Raw genomic sequence first — 17,461 nt, 5'->3', positions numbered from 1 at the left:
ACGGCAACAACGCGCCTGTGAAAACAATGAGGGCCGAGATGAAACGAACAAAATAGAAGCAGGAAAGCGACCGCAAGAGCACAATTCTGTGGAACAGAACCAACGCGCAAGATGTGGAGAAGGCGACTTTCAGGTGGGAAGGGACCTGGCATCCATATGTTTTCAGGTGAGTTCTGTTATAATATCGTATATTTCGTACCTAGTACCAGTGTGTTACTATGGAAATTTGCTACGGCATATTTTTCTTTTGTTTCTCGACTGGAATGAGGAGGGGGAGAATAATAATTAAATATGTATAATGCAGACTCATTGCTGGATTACCGGGACCATTTAATACCCACGCTCCTAAGGTACAGAACCCGCTTGTGAACGATTGTGAACAAGTCCCCCGTATGGGACTCGAAACGTCTTCGTTTCTTTTCTTATAATGTTATTGGTCGGCGTCTGTTTTACCCTTGACTAGAACTCGCTTAATTACGTAAGTGCTGTTAGCACAGCGGAGGTACTTTTGGATGTCAAACAGCGATTAAAGTGCCACACGAGCAAAGCCTAGTTACTAATAATAAAAGCTAAGAACGAGAAGGCCTGGCAGACAAGCCACCACAACAAATGACCGGGTAGTGCGAAGAGTGACTGGTGGCTTCCTTAAACGGGAAGCATTTTTTGCCAATGTAGTCTCATGAAGAATAGTAGTTCCTCTTACATAACGATATTTTCCGTTTCTCCTTGGATCGCAACACATTGGAATTCCCAGCTGTGTAAAATACACCACAAAGTGCTATGTCGGTGCCGGTGCCAAAAAAAGAAAGCTTTTTATTTTCATTTCGAGTTAAAGAATTTTTAATTCAATGAAAAAGCACCATTCTGACAAGAGACGTCCCGTATAACTAGCGTCCCGTATTTTTTCTTGTTCCTGTCGTCGTTCCCTTAGTGCTGCCTTTCAAGTTCTATTTCAATATATTTAATTCCGCATCTGTATTATGCGCATTCATGTCTCTCTCTCTCTCTCTGAGTGCGTGCGCGTGCCCGCCTTATGAAAATTAGTGTTGAATTTTAGTAGACATTCTATTGCCGTCCTATTGCTCAATCAACAAAATTTTTGTTGAAATATCATTGTCCCACTATTGCAGATTTGTTGACCAGCATTGAAAAGTGGCCACCGTGAAACCATTGTAATTTCATTTACCAGTTATTGCCTTGACTTTCTATGGAATTCCCATGGACGAACAATTGTATTTCCATGAAATGTAATGTGGAATACAACATTAAGTTTATGGATTGTAAAGTGGAATGCAACAATAAGTTTATGGATTGTAAAGTGGAATGCAACAATAAGTTTATGGATTTTCAAGTGGAATGCAACATTAAGTTTATGGATTTTCAAGTGGAATGCAATATTAAATTTATGGATTGTAAGGTGCAATGCAACATGAAATTAACTAATGTTGATATTCGCCATTGAGGCATGGCTTGGCCTCGGGACATCTTCAAGGTGCATTTTCTAGCTTTCCATTGCAAGGCCTCTTTCCCTGTGGTGTTATGAAAAGAAACAACTTCGTGATTAACAAAAAGCATGTGAATCATTCCTTTTATACAATAGGCCACAAATTTATTGAGCTTCAGGCTCTTTCATTTCTCTTGCCAGTACTGGGGAGATGATGTTCTTTATGTAGGAGAGGCTGGTAGAGGGAAACTTGGAGCATGTGTAGTCTGGAAAAGAAATACAGCATAAGATTACCGATGCATACAGGATTTTCTAGCTGTCTAATAAAATAATAACAAATTGAAGCCTTATGCTATGTTTAAGTGCAGGCCACACTGCTAGTGTCAGTCATAAAACATCATCACAGAGTAATTTAGCTACGTTGTGTACTTTGAGCCAGGGTCTGCAGTTATCAAGTGTGCACCACAATATTGTAAAGAGCAGAGGCAGAATGAAGATAAACATCTCAGTACTGGCACCAAGCTCTTTGGCATGCATAAAGAGCAGGTCAGTGTGTTAGCAGCTATTCATTGGAATTTTATATAATTCATTTGCACGTACAGGTAATCCTCTATAACGAAGCCAGTAAAACCAGCACTTTACTTCGTTGTATAAAAATTTCGTTGAATGAAAATTTGACCTTTTATAAATTCATTTATCCTCACAGGAAATTTCTCTTACCCAAAAGGGTGCGTAAACCTTATCAAATTATCGGGCAATCAGAAAAAATGAATTTCAATGACAAAAACAGTTGAAGCTTCACCCAAAAGTGGAAGCAATGATAGCAACACTAAAGTATCACAGCTATATGAAGGCTAATAAGCATTGACATACAGCCTTGTTGCTAAGACACACTTATGTGTCCCCGAAATGGTCCGGACAAATTTTGTAGGCACGTGGGGCACAGCTACAGTAAAACATTCGCACAACAATCTGTGTAAAGCATCTTACATTAGAGGGACCCCAAAATGATTTTGATGATTCTGTACAAACATACTGAGCCATTAGAGGATAGGTCCTTCTGATCATTATTTGACACATGTAGGTGCTCCGGTTAAAGCACATAATTTATTATAAGATTTCAAAAATTTACATTGCTGCCGATCACAGCACACCACTCGGCTGAATTTTCAGCCGCATCTAACCATTTGATGTAAACTGTCCTAATGATACTGGTAGGGCAAGCTATCCGACTGGCCGCCCAGCGCGCTTCATCAATAATTTTTTTAACTTTGTGGTGAACCAATGTTGTTCTTAATAGTTGGAATGTTAGTTAATTTGTTTTTATAAAAAGAAAGTAACAGAAAGAGAATGCACAAGAAGTGTCGTCTGCTTGTGTTGCAACGTGCTCCATTTTTACGAGAGCTCCGCAGTCATTGTCGGTCTCAGTCCTTTCGCAAGAAACACGATTCGCCTTTGTTACGTTGAAGGCTGAAAACGTAACTGGCAATGTCAAGCTGCGACACCATGTCCCTCTGCAAGGCAGCAGACGAGCGAAGTGGCTGCAGTGCATCGGACTGTCGATATCGAATCGGCGCCAGGATTTGCACGTTTGCAGCTGTCACTTTACACCGGAGGATTACTAAAAACCACAATAGTGTTTCGAGAGTCCGGTATTTGTGTAAATGCAAGCACAAGGAGACAGGGCCTGGCCGTTTGACTGTGCCGTTTCACAGGATGAGCAGAAGCGCAAACTGCACGGCGCAGCCACCTGATGGCACAGAGCTTGACCAAAAACAGTAACAGTAACAAAGTGTATTCTTCCTTACTGCTGGTGTAAATATTTTGCACGAGCGTAATCGTTAACATGTTTTTGTAAATGCTTAAATTGTTTTACGCCGAGACAGAGCAATATTAGCTCGTTGTTTGGCTGGTTAAGCTCTGCGCCAACAGGTGGCTAGACCGTGCAGACTAATCAGTCCGCTCAGCTGTGGTTACCGGAATGCCAGACACATTCGGCGTTGCGACAGACTGCTCAGAATGCACTCTGCTTCGATAGCTCTCGCTTGGGGTCGACTGCCAAGCAACTGGTGGAGAGGTTGGAGAGGCTTCGCGCACTCGGTCCTAGAGAACTGGAAGTAGACGGCACGACGTGCCATCCTTACGCAGAGCCAGTGAAGGCGGAGCTTAGCCCTGATCACTTGGCAAACGAGTTGAGGAGAAAACGCATGGCTACGGAGGAGGGTAACTTGTAATCGTCAGTGGCTCTCTTAATACGCAAGGCTTCACACAAATTGTGGTGTGAATGATTAACTTTAGCTGTATCTTACGCGTCTACAAAATTTGTCCGAACTGTTTCAGGGGCCCTTTAAGAGAACTTTAGCCAATTACAAGTTACCCACCTCCATAGCCATGCTTTTTCTCCAACTCATTCGCCAGGCTAAGCTCCGCCTTCACTGGCTCTGCATCGTGATGGGACATCCTGTCATCTCCTTCTAGTTGTCTTGAGCCAGCGCACCAAACCTCTCAAACTTCTCTGCCAGCTGACTGGCAGTCGATCCCAAGCGAGCTGTCGAAGCAGCATGTGTTGCGAGCATTCTGTCGCAATGCCAAGCGTGTTTGGTTTTCTGTTAACCACAGGCAAGATTTGGAGATTTTGATGGATAGGTGGAGGCGTACACTAAATCCTCTCCATGCTACTATTGCTGTGATAAGGAGCTTTTAGCCTAGACGTCCGTGAGTGGCCTGATCGCTCTGTACGGTCCAGCTACCTGGTGGTGCCGAGCTTGACCAGTCAAACTAAAAGCTAATACTGCTGTGCTGGCGCATATCTCTTGCTAAGTAACGCACGAGGAGATGCGAATTTTTAAAATAATGTTCCAAGACTGGAATTTGGAGTTGTACCACTAGGACTGACGTACATACCAATCACAGCTCGGATACGAATAGGGTCCAAGGCCTCCTTGAATGGCTGGTTTAAGTGCAAGTTGCTCTTCTCACCCAGGAGCGGTTCGTCCCGTAGCTCCTCAGGGGTGAATACATTCCACAAAAGAGCCCTGGCAAATTTGCCAAGGCCACTTTCGCATGCTCAGCATAGCCTCTCTAGGGTGCCTTGTTCAACATTCACACCGGCCCCAATGTCCACCTGGGAACATGAAAAAAAAAAAAAAACATGTGGGAGCTGTATAGCCCATAACCTTTTGCAGAGTAAGATTCAGAATTTGCTGGCAATGACATACCTAACAAAAAATTAAATTATGCTGTTTTACATGCCATAACCACGATCTGATTATGAGGCACACTGTAGTGGGGGACTCCTGAATAATCTGGACCACCTGGGGTTTTTAAACATCTGTATCTAAGTACAATGGTGCTTTTACATTTTGTCTTTATTGAAATGCAGCCGCTGTGGCCGGGATTCGATCCCGCGACCTCATGCTTAGCAGCCCAACACCATAGCCACTAAGCAACCACAGCGGGTGACACATCTAGGAACAAATAGCTAAGTTTAAAGGAGAGAAACAATGCGGTAACCTGCAGCAGTTACTGACATGACTTACAGCAGCAAGTTGTTTTTCATCGACTATCATTTTGCTTATATCATTTCTACACTTAAATAAAAAAATACAGATAACTTCCTTTATGCTTTATTTGGCTTATTATCTGTTGGTTTCACATGATTGTGTTTAACAAAATTGGGCCCCTCAGTTCCCTTTGTCTTTAATTTCATAATGAGGGTCTTGAATCAGGCAGGTTTGATGTCTTCAAATAGCATACAAGAGTTTATTGGTCAGCTGCCTGCTCATAAAGTTCACATATGCGTCACCATTGGCCAAAAGGATGGTCCACATCCAATGGATTGGCATGAATAGAACTGGCTAATACACCCACGGATACACATAAACAAAATACCCAAGAATCTAAAAGTTGGAACAGTTGCCGCGGTAACGCAATTTGTAGTGAAGAGGTTGTGGGTTCGGCTCCCACCGGAGGCAAGTTTGGTTTTTCTGGCACTTTCATATCCATTTATGATATCTACACACAGCATAAAGGCACAGGAAAAGCTCAAGTGCATACTACTCTGATAAGCACCATAGCCCTCAATATCAGGTGACACTTTTTTGTCATGTAACACCAAAGTGAGCTCCATCAAGTGAAATTGTACAAGCTCATGACAATAAAGTTACTGTCTGGTGATGGTGTAAGTTATCAGTGGCTTAAAAGGATTCGAACGCAAGGTCACTGTTATGAATTCATCGAAGAAAACACGGATGAGAAAGGGAGACAGGACGACTGCTTTTTGGCAATAGTAAGTACAGGTTCAGACATGGATGCTACACAGCACACATTATATTAGGACTATAAATGACGTTTCTAGCCAGAAACATAAATGTATAATTACAGTGAAGACAGTGACAAGTTTCCTCAGGCATCAACCCTAATGTGTGCTTTCACAGACAAAATTGATATGAAAAATTCAGCCTATCAATGAGAGGTCATCCTGCCTTTTTAAATAAACAGCGATTTCTGATGCTGCATTGCTATACCAATGTGCATGTTCCTGCCTTTGACTTGAAGATACTTGGAGCTTGCAGAGAACAAGTTTAAGGATAGTGCGAAAAATTCATTTTTCTAACAGTAGCATTTCATGCATTTATGTTAGCTAGCTAATACCCGTGCCACACGGGCACATAAAATGGCATTAACTTCCTAATGCCTTAATATTTAATGTCATTTGCGTGGTGCCACACGAGCAAATCAAATGTCATTCGCCTTAATGCCATTTGTTATTTAATGCGTTCGCCAGAACTCATTCGACTGAAAAATGCGTACTCTCCACGCCATAGCTTCGCAAGCCACGGCGTCGAGAGTACGCATTTCTTAGTGTAAGTAACGTATTTGAAACGTTCAAACCTGTAATAAAACATTTATACATATCATATCATATTTATACATATCAACGCAGATGTCAGAAGTTGTGCTCGACGAACTTCCTCAGGTCGGCGTTGCAACGGTCTCACTGCGGCAGGCGCCATTTTGTCTCTGGGCTTCGGATTTGACATACATTGGCCACAGTTGCTATAGCCGATTCTAAAAGACAGCAAGAAACTCAAACTAACTGTGCCATAGTATGCTTAGTTTTATATTTCACTGTTTATTACGGCAGTTTAACCTTGTAAATGCATATCTATTTTATAAATTGATACCCTAATATTGCGCACTTCAGAAGACGCTGTCATCGACATCATCGGGTCAAAATGTCATTAAATTTGGTCGTGTGGCAGCTCTGCCGAAAAAAATGTCATTCGGGAACTTAAGGCCTTAACTCCTGAATGCCATTTTATGTGCCCGTGTGGCACGGGTATAAGACAGAGGATATGATAGATATATGCACCTTTGGGCAAGCAACAAAAGGTCCAACTGTTTGTTTGGCTTGATTTACAACCTTGCCAAGTGCCGTTTTAGGTCGTTTTGACTAATTTGGGTGCTTCTGCAAAATAAATTGATTACGAAATTATGAAAGCAATCACTTATGGTTCTTTAGTATATCACAACAGACAGGTGCTTTTGGATTGCACCACAGTCAAAATGCAGCCACTGAGCCATGGCAGCATGTGAAATGAAACTGGAAGTGGATAAATGCACAAGTTACGCAGAATGAAAAAGCGATCACTCGCCACTTTGTTTATCTCATTGTGCTTCTGCTGTCCTTTTCCAAGTTTTTGTGCTAGCGGATGCATGCACATTTTATTTCTTTTCTCTCGTCCTTTGATCTCTTGTTATATATTGAGCCTGTAGTACTAAACACGAGCGTTACTGCGCCATAAGGGTAGTGCAAACTGATTTTATGTTGATTCCTTCAGTACTGGGGTGGTTACGAGCCTCTTCAGTCAAGCAGAGCTGCTAGATTACGTGTATTTAGTAGCATGTCGCTGTCTACTAACGGCCGGCTCATCATCCTTACACAATACTGGGCAGCTCATTCCCACCAACTTACTCGTTTGATATTTACGAGAATCTGCAATTATTATTATTATTTTATTTATTGCATTCTGCCCAATTCTAACTAGACTGGCACAAGTAGTCGGGTAGCAAATACGTCGGTATCAATGCACTGCCCAATGCTGTGTAAGGGCACCAAGCAGGAAATTAGCAGACAGCAACATGCTGGTAAACACAAGTAATCTAGCAGCCCTGCTTGACTGAAGAGGCTCATAACCACCCTAGCAATGAAGCAATTACCTTAAAATCAGTTTAGACTAACCTCTATTTATTGGCACAGGAGCGCTCGTATCCATGCATTCCGTCTTTGGCGCCAAGAGGCTTCCTGAAGTGAGATGTATTGTACATTTTGAGATTGGTGGAATAGCACTTCAATATCCTTTTTTCTCCCTTTAAGCAAAAAATTATTCTAACAAAGCTTTCTCAGTTTAATAACAACACAATGAGCTATCGCAAGAGGCAGTGTTTGCATATTTTTCAATTCATTGTTAAATTAGCACACCGTATCAGCTTTCTTGAGTGGTCGTCACATGTGTACACTATTGTACCATATTCCGTCCAAGCATTTTTTTTTCAGCATTGTACAGGTCCTGACCATTTGCCTGATGCAAAATTTAAGCTTTTACTGGAAAAAATCCTAAATACAGGCCATTTTACTGCCTTTCAATGGCCTATAAAAATGTTAGAAATGGCTGATACTCGACGAATGCATTATGGTGTAAAACTTCTTTCTCTTCATTTACCTGAAAAATTTTGTTGTGCTTTCATAGGAAAGGAAGAGTGTTCTTACCAGCGCCTTTTATGACATAGTTTGGCACTTTGTGACCAAGTTCACATGGTAATAACGGAAGCAAAAACCTTTCCGTTGAAAAACATGTTTCATGAAATTAACTTCTTTCTTATTTTGAAGGGTCTTCAACTTTTTCAAAAGCAATGGCAAGTGGTCAAGCACCAAGGTTAGGACAGCTGCTGACTGTATAATGTTGTGGCAACATATGTTTAAAGGCTTTTTACCATAAATGTAATCGTGTTTTTCTGCCATCCGCTTCATATGTTCCACTTCATCTTTTAATTCCCGATTTTCTTCTTGAAGTGCCTTTACCTGAACAGTACAGGTGCTGCATGGGTTGATATCTGAAATAAAAGAAAGCATCTATTTTTTTAAAGACATACAACAACAATTGGTTTAGCAGTATCACGCGCACGAAAATTATCTGTGGGCAGTGCATTTTCACAGACTGTCATCGAAGTTATCAACATAATGCCTTCTTACAAACACGCCTTAATTCAATATTGCCAATGGTAGTTGACAAACTATAAAAGCACCATTAAATCAGGCCTTTGGCAATACCAGTTATTCGGTTGCTTGATTCCCAACTTATTCAAAGATTAAAACTGGACAACCAGTGATCAGTCAGCCTGCATGGTTGTTTGATGAATAATATTCGAATGTTCAGATGTCCCGATATTTTTGTTTACTCCACACCGTTGAACGGTTTCAATGGAAACCTTATTTAAAAATATATAAACACAGACAATGATCCCTTTAGAATAAAAACAGGAACAGCGCAACACAGGGCGAGCGAGTAAAGAGCACAGCACAGAGCGCTGTCCTGTACTCCGTGATGTGCTGTCCCTGTCTTTATTCTAAACATGAACCAACCAGCCCCACTGAACACAATGCTAACAATGATCACTTGCTTCATCATCATCAGCCTGGCTACGCCCACTGTGGGGCAAACGCCTCTCCCATACTTCTCCAACTACCCCGGTCATGTGCTAATTGTGGCCATGTTGTCCCTGCGAACTTCTTACTCTCATCCGCCCACCTAACTTTCTGCTGCTCCCTGCTATGCTTCCTTTCTATTTGAATCCAGTCCGTAACCCTTAATCACCATCAGTTATCTTCCCGCCTCATTACATGCCCTGGCCAGGCCCATTTCTTTCTTGATTTCAACTAAGATGTAATTAACTTGTGCTTGTTCCCTCACCCAACTTGCTCTCTTATCCCCCTTAATGTTACACCCATCATTCTTCTTTCCATAGCTCGTTGCATCGTCCTCAATTTAAGGAGAACCCTTTTCATAAGCCTCCAGGTTTCTGTCCCGTAGATGGGTACTGGCAAGACACAGCTGTTACACACTTTTCTCTTGAGGGATAATGGCAACCTGCTGTTCACGATCTGAAAATGCCTGCCAAACGCACCCCAGCCCATTATTCTTTTGATTGTTTCAGTCTCATGATCCGGATCCACGGTCACTACCTGCCCTAAGTAGATGTATTCCCTTACCACTTCCAGTACCTCGCTGCTTATAGTAAACTACTGTTCTCTTCCGAGACTGTTAAGCATTAGTTTTCTGCAGATTAATTTTTAGACCCACCCTTCTGCTTTGCCTGTCCAGGTCAGTGAGCATACATTGCAATTGGTCCCCCGAGTTCCTAAGCAAGGCAATATCATCAGCGATTCGCAAGTTACTAAGCTATTCTCCATTAACTCTTATCCCCAATTCTTATGCTGTGTCAAGTCCTGTACATTTGTGAGCCAATTTTTATTTGTATTTACTTATACAGAAAGAAGTGGCGAGCATGGCCAGTACTTTGTAGCGATGCCTTTTCTCAATGCCAATGCCTTTCAGTGCTTTTCGCATTTATGAGTGGCCTCTTTTAAAGCTCCGCCCGATACACAGCCTCGCTTGACCACTCACTAAAGCGAAGAGCACTGAAAGGCATTGTTATCGGGAAAAGGCATGGAGGAAGGAGAGCGTAGGAGAGGCGCCGGCCAACACAGACGTGTTGGAGATAGTGTGACGGAAGTCGCATGCTGTTTTTCGCAATGCAGCACTGGTAATGGTGCCCCAAATGAAAACCTTGCCATAGCAACCATGCCCCTTAAGCTCTCGCTGCTGTGCTAGGCCTCTGAAAAGTGAAATAAGCTTGTTCGACCCGCGTCTTTCTCGCAGCACATTATGTTCGCAAGACAAGCTGACTTTGAAGCGAGGTGTGTAAGCTTGAAAGATGTTTTGGGTTTGTGAGTGCAAGTGTCAGCAACAGACATACTCAAGTATTTGCGGTGCAGGTCTTTGTCATCTTCTTCAACATGCCCCAGATGGGCACAGGATCGCGTCTGCTTCTCTAAAACTGATCAAGAAGTTTTACAGGCATTGTTCTGATGCGCATCAGCAGCACACACTTCTGGCAGCTCATAGCAATGCAAGTTCAAAGCTCGTGCCTAACTGTTCTGGCGAGCTGAGTGGAGGCACAAAGGGAGATGCCACACCAACATGGCTGCATTTCCGGCTTCAAAAATGTGGGGTGCGAGACCGGGCTAGTTGGTATTCCATGGTGAAGTAACTAGCGCAAGAGTGGACACTAAAAGGCGACAAGGACAGGCGCTTGTCCTTGTCATCTTTTTAGTGTCTCATTGTCTCATGTCCACCCTTGCGCTAGTCACTTCTTCAAAAATGTGACGTCAAGCCCTCCTACTTTGTTTCTTTCCTCCATGGGAAAAGGCATTGCTACAAAAACCGGCCCATGCTTGTCTTGACTAAGTAAGTCTGGTTAAGTACCAACCTAGTTTACATAATGAGCTTATTCGTAACTAGTGATAAATGAGGGTTAGTTATTAAATTTACAAACAACTTTTTTGGTAATAGTGTAATGAACAGCCAGCTATGTCATCTAACCTTTCAATCTCCCTCCTGTACTATATATACAGCTTGTCCCACATAGCTTGAGCCAAAGTTTTAAAAATGAAAGGCACTCCGGACGCAAGTTGAACCAAATTCATAATGTTGGCACTGTTCTAGAGTTACTCAGGCTGTTTTTTTATTTTCCCCTTAACTAACGGATTATTTGTTTAATTAATCAACTTTTTAAGCATTGGCTGCAGACCCCAAGTGTGAGATGCAAAGTTGTAGAGCATTTACAGAAACCTCTCAATAAATTGTTTCCAACACGGTATATTTCACATGGCCCCTTTTTCCGCGTTCCAAAGAAAGCCCACAACATATGAAAAAATACCACGTGGCGAGGCACTTGTGCACTGTTATTGTGCTGCTCTGATGCGTGCGATGGATGAACAATGTCGGCTGCAGTGAGACTGGCCCGCAAGAGGGTGTTATGCCTGGTGTAGGTATCCGGGCATGCGGCTGTTATTGCAGGACGGTGCAAATGCATGCTGCTGGCCAAATGTTGCCAAAGCGATAAAGCATCTAAGGCCACAAAAGAGAAAAGATGAAAGCAGCATTTTGATTCTGCTTGAAAGAAGGAAAGGGCGAAGTGCGTGGGAATGATGGAAAGCAATTACTGCTGCTGGAATTTTGCCTTTGTACACAAATGACCTTGTAAAAGTTTTCAAATTGAACGATGATGCTACAACTTTAAACCTTAGGGCTCGAATAACAGCGGATAAGTCGCATGCGGACAAAACTAACTAATGGTAAAAAAACCTTGGCTATATTCAAGGAAGATTACACATGTATTCTTCAGACAACTCTTTCCATACTGGCCCCGTCTGCTCTCCTTCTCGCACTTACTGTCTACCAGACTTTTTTTTTTTATCTCGCACCCCACGGATGCACATCACTTTGTGGTCGCAGTATCGGGTGGCCGCGTCTGGCTTCACACTTGTGCACCGTCACCAGCGTGTCAGTCCCCGAGAGAGTGCGCCCACAGGCTGTTCCAGTTTACCGGATGTAGATCATACCTTATGTACCTCGTCTGAACCAATTCCAGCGAACTGCAATGTTGGGGGCGAGGACTTACGGAGTCGCCATCTGTCAGAAGCTCCTCCCTTGCGTAGTATGAGATCACGCGGCGCGCTCCTCATAGGTTTCGCTTACAGCGCTAAAAAAAAAACACCACGTGGCGGCCCTTCTCAACTTTTATGTAAGTACTCTCACAACAAGGGAAGTTTTTGACTGTCGATATAAAAATCTTGGGCAAACTGAAAGCACAGAATTGTTTACAGACGCTATCTCTTTGCCGAATACATATGTACAGTGAGCGCCACTGCACGCGGTCGCCAGGATGGAGTCTCCCTAATTGCGTGAAAGGTAGGCAAATGCTGCGAATAAACTATGCGAAATATGTTCTTATAGTGGGCTGTCTGTGTAACCAAATGGGGCATAACAGAATGAAGCCTCAATGCAGCGATCACACGGGTTCGCAGCGACCGACTGCACGTCTGCATGCATGTCTGTGAACAATGTTTTGCTTTCGCTGTGAGTGCGTTTTCGCACCATGCCGTGAGCTTTAGGCTGCAGCATATGAGCATTTTACAGTACAATGGCAATCTTTGTTGCATGGACGCTATCACAACTGTTCAAAAATAATTTTGTGATAGAGATTTCGACACCTACGGTGACTGTGATGTGCCATCGCAACGATTAAATCTTTTTTTGTCTTTTGAATTCTTGGACGTTCCAATATTATTTCTCAAGTTGCATCGCACTGTATGCTTATCGGTCTTCTCAGTGTGCGATTTCCCTGTGCTTCTTCGTCGTAATCCAGTGCAATAATTCATAACAATAACGTGACCATATGCCATGACTTTTTTTTAATGTGCTTCTTGCCGCTCCCTTTCCGTTCCAGTGAACTTGCCAGTATCTAGCGTCAACAAGTTCATAGACCAAAACCGTCATGACATTAGCTAGGCAGTGGGCGCGGGCAAGCGTCTCGGTGTGCGTTTTCTGCTACTCACCGAACATCGCACAGTCCTGACACCATAGCAGAAATCTTCCTCGCACCTGTTTGCTGCATACCGGAGTTGTAGGTGATGGCTGTCTGCCACTTCTAAGTTTCGCGAGTCAAGCTTCATGTGGCTCTTTGTTCTGTGGCTACGTGTGAATAAGGCTGACACCAGGCTCCACTGCGTACGTCCGGCACAACGGCACCGAGCAGCAGCCTACCATGCTGCACGCTTCCAAAGGCAGCCACTACCTATTAGAGTACTTTCAAATGTTGTCAAGCTGTAAAGCCTCACCACTTAATCAGAACTGTAGCACAGGTGGCACTTTAAACTTTCATTTTCAGCTCGCTTCAGTGCTTCCAATGCAGCCGATGCGGCCACTGTGTCCACGTGACCTCTCATATGTCACGTCACGCCGATGGTGGCATGAGATTTTCCAGTGGTGGAGCTCGCCCCCAATATCCAGAGCTCCTCAGGCACACATATCCCTGCGTGTTCTCTACAGCAACGCTATTCAGCTGTGACCAACGTTGAGCAGCGGATATGGCTTACTCCAATGAGGAAAGGGAGGATATGGTTTTGGCTCTAGGTGCATCAATAGACATAGAAGGCGTGCACTTTAGCTATTTCCACACTGGCATCCAGGTAAGCATCTGAGCTCAATGATGATTGTGCATGCATATGAAACGCTGAGACAGACTGGGACTTTTACGAAGAAGCAACATAAATCTTCAATCCTGGACGAGGACGTGGAGATAGATACTGTGTCAGTTTTCTTCAGACCCACATGCAAGTGCTCGTAGTGTGGGTGCTGAAGCTGGAGTGCCAAATTCTTCAATGTGAAGAGTACTTAAGAAGAGGCAGCCTCATCCATACCACATGCAGCTGCACCAGATGTTGGAGCCCCGCTATTTCAAAAATCGAAAGCACTTTGCAAACTGGATTATAATCAAGGTGGAAGATTATCTTCCGCCGGGCTTTGCCAACAAAACATGGTGGACTGATGAAGCTACCTTCTCATGTAATGCCCACGTGGACATCCACAACACTCACTATTGGAGCAACGAAAACCCTCACTGGGTTTTGAAGACATTACCAATATCAGCGGTCGGTTAACGTGTAGTGTGGAATTTACGGTGGCACTATCATTGGCCCCCTGTTTTTTAATAACATGCTTACAGGCGAAACATATGAATGACATCCTTGATGGGGCGCCTGAGGATTTTCTTTGCCGAGTTCCATTGGCTAGGATCAAGGATATTTGGTATCAGCATGATGGTGCTCATGCACACGGCAGCAGCAAAGCTTGCAAATGGCTGCATGAATTATTCCCGCAGCAGTGTATTGGACAGCATGGGCTCATTGCTTGGCCAGCATGGTCGCCAGATTTAACTCCCTTGCTTTCTTTCTCTGGGGCTACATCAAGGATCAAGTATACCGGACACCAACTACAACATCAGAGAACCTAAAAGAAAAAGTAAGACAAGTTTGCAACTCCATCCCTGATACCATGATCAAGAACGGCTTGGAAAATGTGCCTATGAGATGGTGACCTCTTCGAACACGCATTATAATCGAAAGGCACTTTTTGGATTGAAGGTCACTGCAAAATCATTCCGGCCCTAACGCCGCCTCCCCGCCCAACCCCATTACACTCCACCGGCAGGCCGCCAGCTCATGTCCATTTCAAGAATAAAAAAGAAATAAAGCTATCTTCTTGTTCTCTTTCGTCTCCTTAGATGCTTTATCGCTTCGGCACCACTCAGCCAGCAGCATGCATTTGTGCCGTCATGCGATAAAAGCCGCACGCCCAGATACCTACACCAGACGTAACGCCCTGTCACGGGCCAGTCTCGCTGCAGCCGACGTCTTCATCCATCGCACGCTTGAGAGCAAGCAACACAATAACAGTGCACCATTGCCCCGTCACATGGTATTTTTTTATATTTCGCAGGCTTTCTTTGGAATGCGGAAGAAAGGAGCACGTGAGATATATCGTGTGAGTGTGTGTCCTTTTTTGGGGGGGGGGGGGGGGGGACTTCGAGAAAGCATTTGATAACGTTCCTCATGAACGCCCGTTTCTAAAACTTTCATGCGTTAATTCTTTTGCTTTTGAATGGATTTGTGACTTTCTAACTAACCGCCAGCAATTCGTGCACGCCAATAAACAGTCTTCTGCCTACCTTCCTGTCAGCTTGGGCGTGCCTCAGGGCACGATCCTAGGCCCACTATTATTCCTAATATATATCAATGATTTACTGAGTGATATTTCTTCTAACATCACACTTTTTGCAGACGACTGCATGCTACATATATCGTCCAATTAACAACCTGTCTGACATTCACTCCCTTCGGTCTGACTTTCAACGGTTCGAAATCTGGTGCAACGAGTAGCTCATGTCACTAAACACAAATAAAACATCACTACTTTCTTTTCATTGCCAGCAATATTACTCATCACTGAATTATTTGATCTATAACTTCGCAATTTCATGTGTAAGTGCGTACAAGTACGTAGGTGTTCATTTGTCATCACATTTAAGACGGTCCTTTCATACAATGCACACTACTAATGAAGCTAACCGCGTTCTTGGTTGTTTACATCGTAACCTTTATCTACCACATCCTTCTGTCCTACTTCTCGCCTATCACACAATAATCAGACCAAACTGGAATACACATGTACTGTTTGGGACCCTCACCAATGTAACCCTAATAAAATGCTAAAATCTGTGCAGAACCATGCAGCCAGATTCATTTTCTCAGAATGCTCATACCATTCTAGTCTCACCGAACTAAAATCTCGTGCAAACCTTGGAAGTCTTTCAGCACGCCGCAGAATAGCACGTCTGTGCCTATTGTTCAAGTTTTATCACACGTCACCTTGTACTCCTGCCATCAAGTCAGCACCAATCACGAAACAGCTGTATACCCACCATCTGCTCGAACCACTGTGAATCTTTCTTCATTTTTTGTCAAAACATTGCAAGATTTCAATTACCTTCCCTCTGACGTTGCGCTCCTCTCCAGTAGCACCGACTTCAATACAGTAATAAAAAAAATTGTATATAACACTTAAAGCATTTGCAAATAGCCCACCCCTCATGTAAAATCCCTTTACTGGGGCCTTTGCGATATTGTAAATAAATAAATATTGCTTCTTTTTCATAAATGCGTGACCATCCACCTGTAGAAGACCGGCAGCTCGAAATACGAATGCCTTACAGTGTGAATGCCCCTGACACGCTTCGGCCTCCGCGGCCCCAACTCACGGGCCGCCCTGCTTCCAGCTTTGATCCTCCCGCACCCCTTGGGTGCCCTGGAGAACTTGCGCCGCCTCTTTTGTTATAATCTCAAGTGCTCTTCTGAAGCGTTCGTTTGCCGGTTACATGTCCCCTCCGGGAGCAGTGCTTGTAAAAAATCCTCCAATCTCTTGTCGCGACGATAAAAGTGGCCCGCGACTTTTATGCGACACCAGTCAGAACTTTGCTGAAATATGGAGCAGAATGACTGATAAGCGGGCAAGCTGGCACGAATTTGTGGCTAGGCTGTATTACATTGCGCTGCTCGGGCAGACGTATGAAAAATGTCAAGGTCTAGCACACAAACTGGTCGCGTCGATCATATTCGCTATGAGATGTGTTTTTTTTCCGTGTCTTAGTGATCAATTGATTGTGTAGCCGGTGTAGCGTGTTGCACACACGCTACACCGGCAACCTGGACAGCGCATAAACTTTTCTGAGACAGGTTCCGTGTAACGTGCCTTTAGTTGGGATGCATCATGTAACCACGCAAACGACAACGGACGAGGAAAGAAACACACAGGACAGGCGCGGATGTTTCATCGTCCGTTGTCGTTTTCGCGGTTACATGATGCATTCCAATATCGACCACCAACTAGCCCACCTCTCCCTGTTAAATATGTTACTTTAGTAGGGACAGCCGTCAAAAAACACGAGATGTACTCACCGAAGGCAAGGAGTACTGCCGGGTCCGGTGGCGCTCCTTCTTTCCAACTGATGAGTTGAATACTTCTTTAATTGACGCCTGCTGCGATATGAGACGGAAGGCCACATCCGTGTCGGCCAAAGCATTCACGGGATACACGTCCCACTTGTTATCGTCAACTCACTTCGCAAGGACGTGAGACATCTTACGCTCCAGCTGTCCGAGCAAACAAACGCACGTGCAGAGGCCGGAACATAAAATAAAGAACCAACTTGACGGGAGACAACTAACAAAAATACGTACGAAATGGCGACGGAAAAATGCAAACACGACGCAAACGAAAGAGATGGTATCAGAGTTTCCTGCTCACTTTTTAGATATGGCTGTGTTTGGCTTAA

The 17,461-nt window shown here is 43.8% G+C and overlaps 1 protein-coding gene and 1 long non-coding RNA gene across 4 annotated transcripts in view; both read right to left on the bottom strand.

The window, feature by feature from the left end:
• The window catches only part of sev (receptor protein-tyrosine kinase sevenless), a 163,826-nt gene that overhangs the window by 46,062 nt on the left and 100,303 nt on the right, over positions 1-17,461 (bottom strand). The window lies entirely within an intron of this gene.
• LOC135905954 (uncharacterized) lies at positions 1,588-17,384 on the bottom strand. Of its 2 annotated transcripts, XR_010565570.2 has the most exons (5): positions 17,085-17,384; positions 8,441-8,560; positions 6,819-6,914; positions 4,349-4,568; positions 1,588-1,710 (listed from the first exon to the last, which is right to left on the bottom strand). It is a non-coding gene; the product is annotated as an uncharacterized lncRNA (long non-coding RNA). The 2 variants fall into 2 exon arrangements; XR_010565569.2 differs by lacking the exon at positions 6,819-6,914 and having other exon boundaries at positions 17,085-17,374.

This window comes from Dermacentor albipictus, chromosome 5 (genome assembly GCF_038994185.2).
Source record: "Dermacentor albipictus isolate Rhodes 1998 colony chromosome 5, USDA_Dalb.pri_finalv2, whole genome shotgun sequence".
Classification (NCBI taxonomy): domain Eukaryota; kingdom Metazoa; phylum Arthropoda; class Arachnida; order Ixodida; family Ixodidae; genus Dermacentor; species Dermacentor albipictus.
The sequence above is the reverse complement of the archived record's forward strand: the minus strand, read 5'-3'. Positions and strand labels throughout refer to the sequence as shown.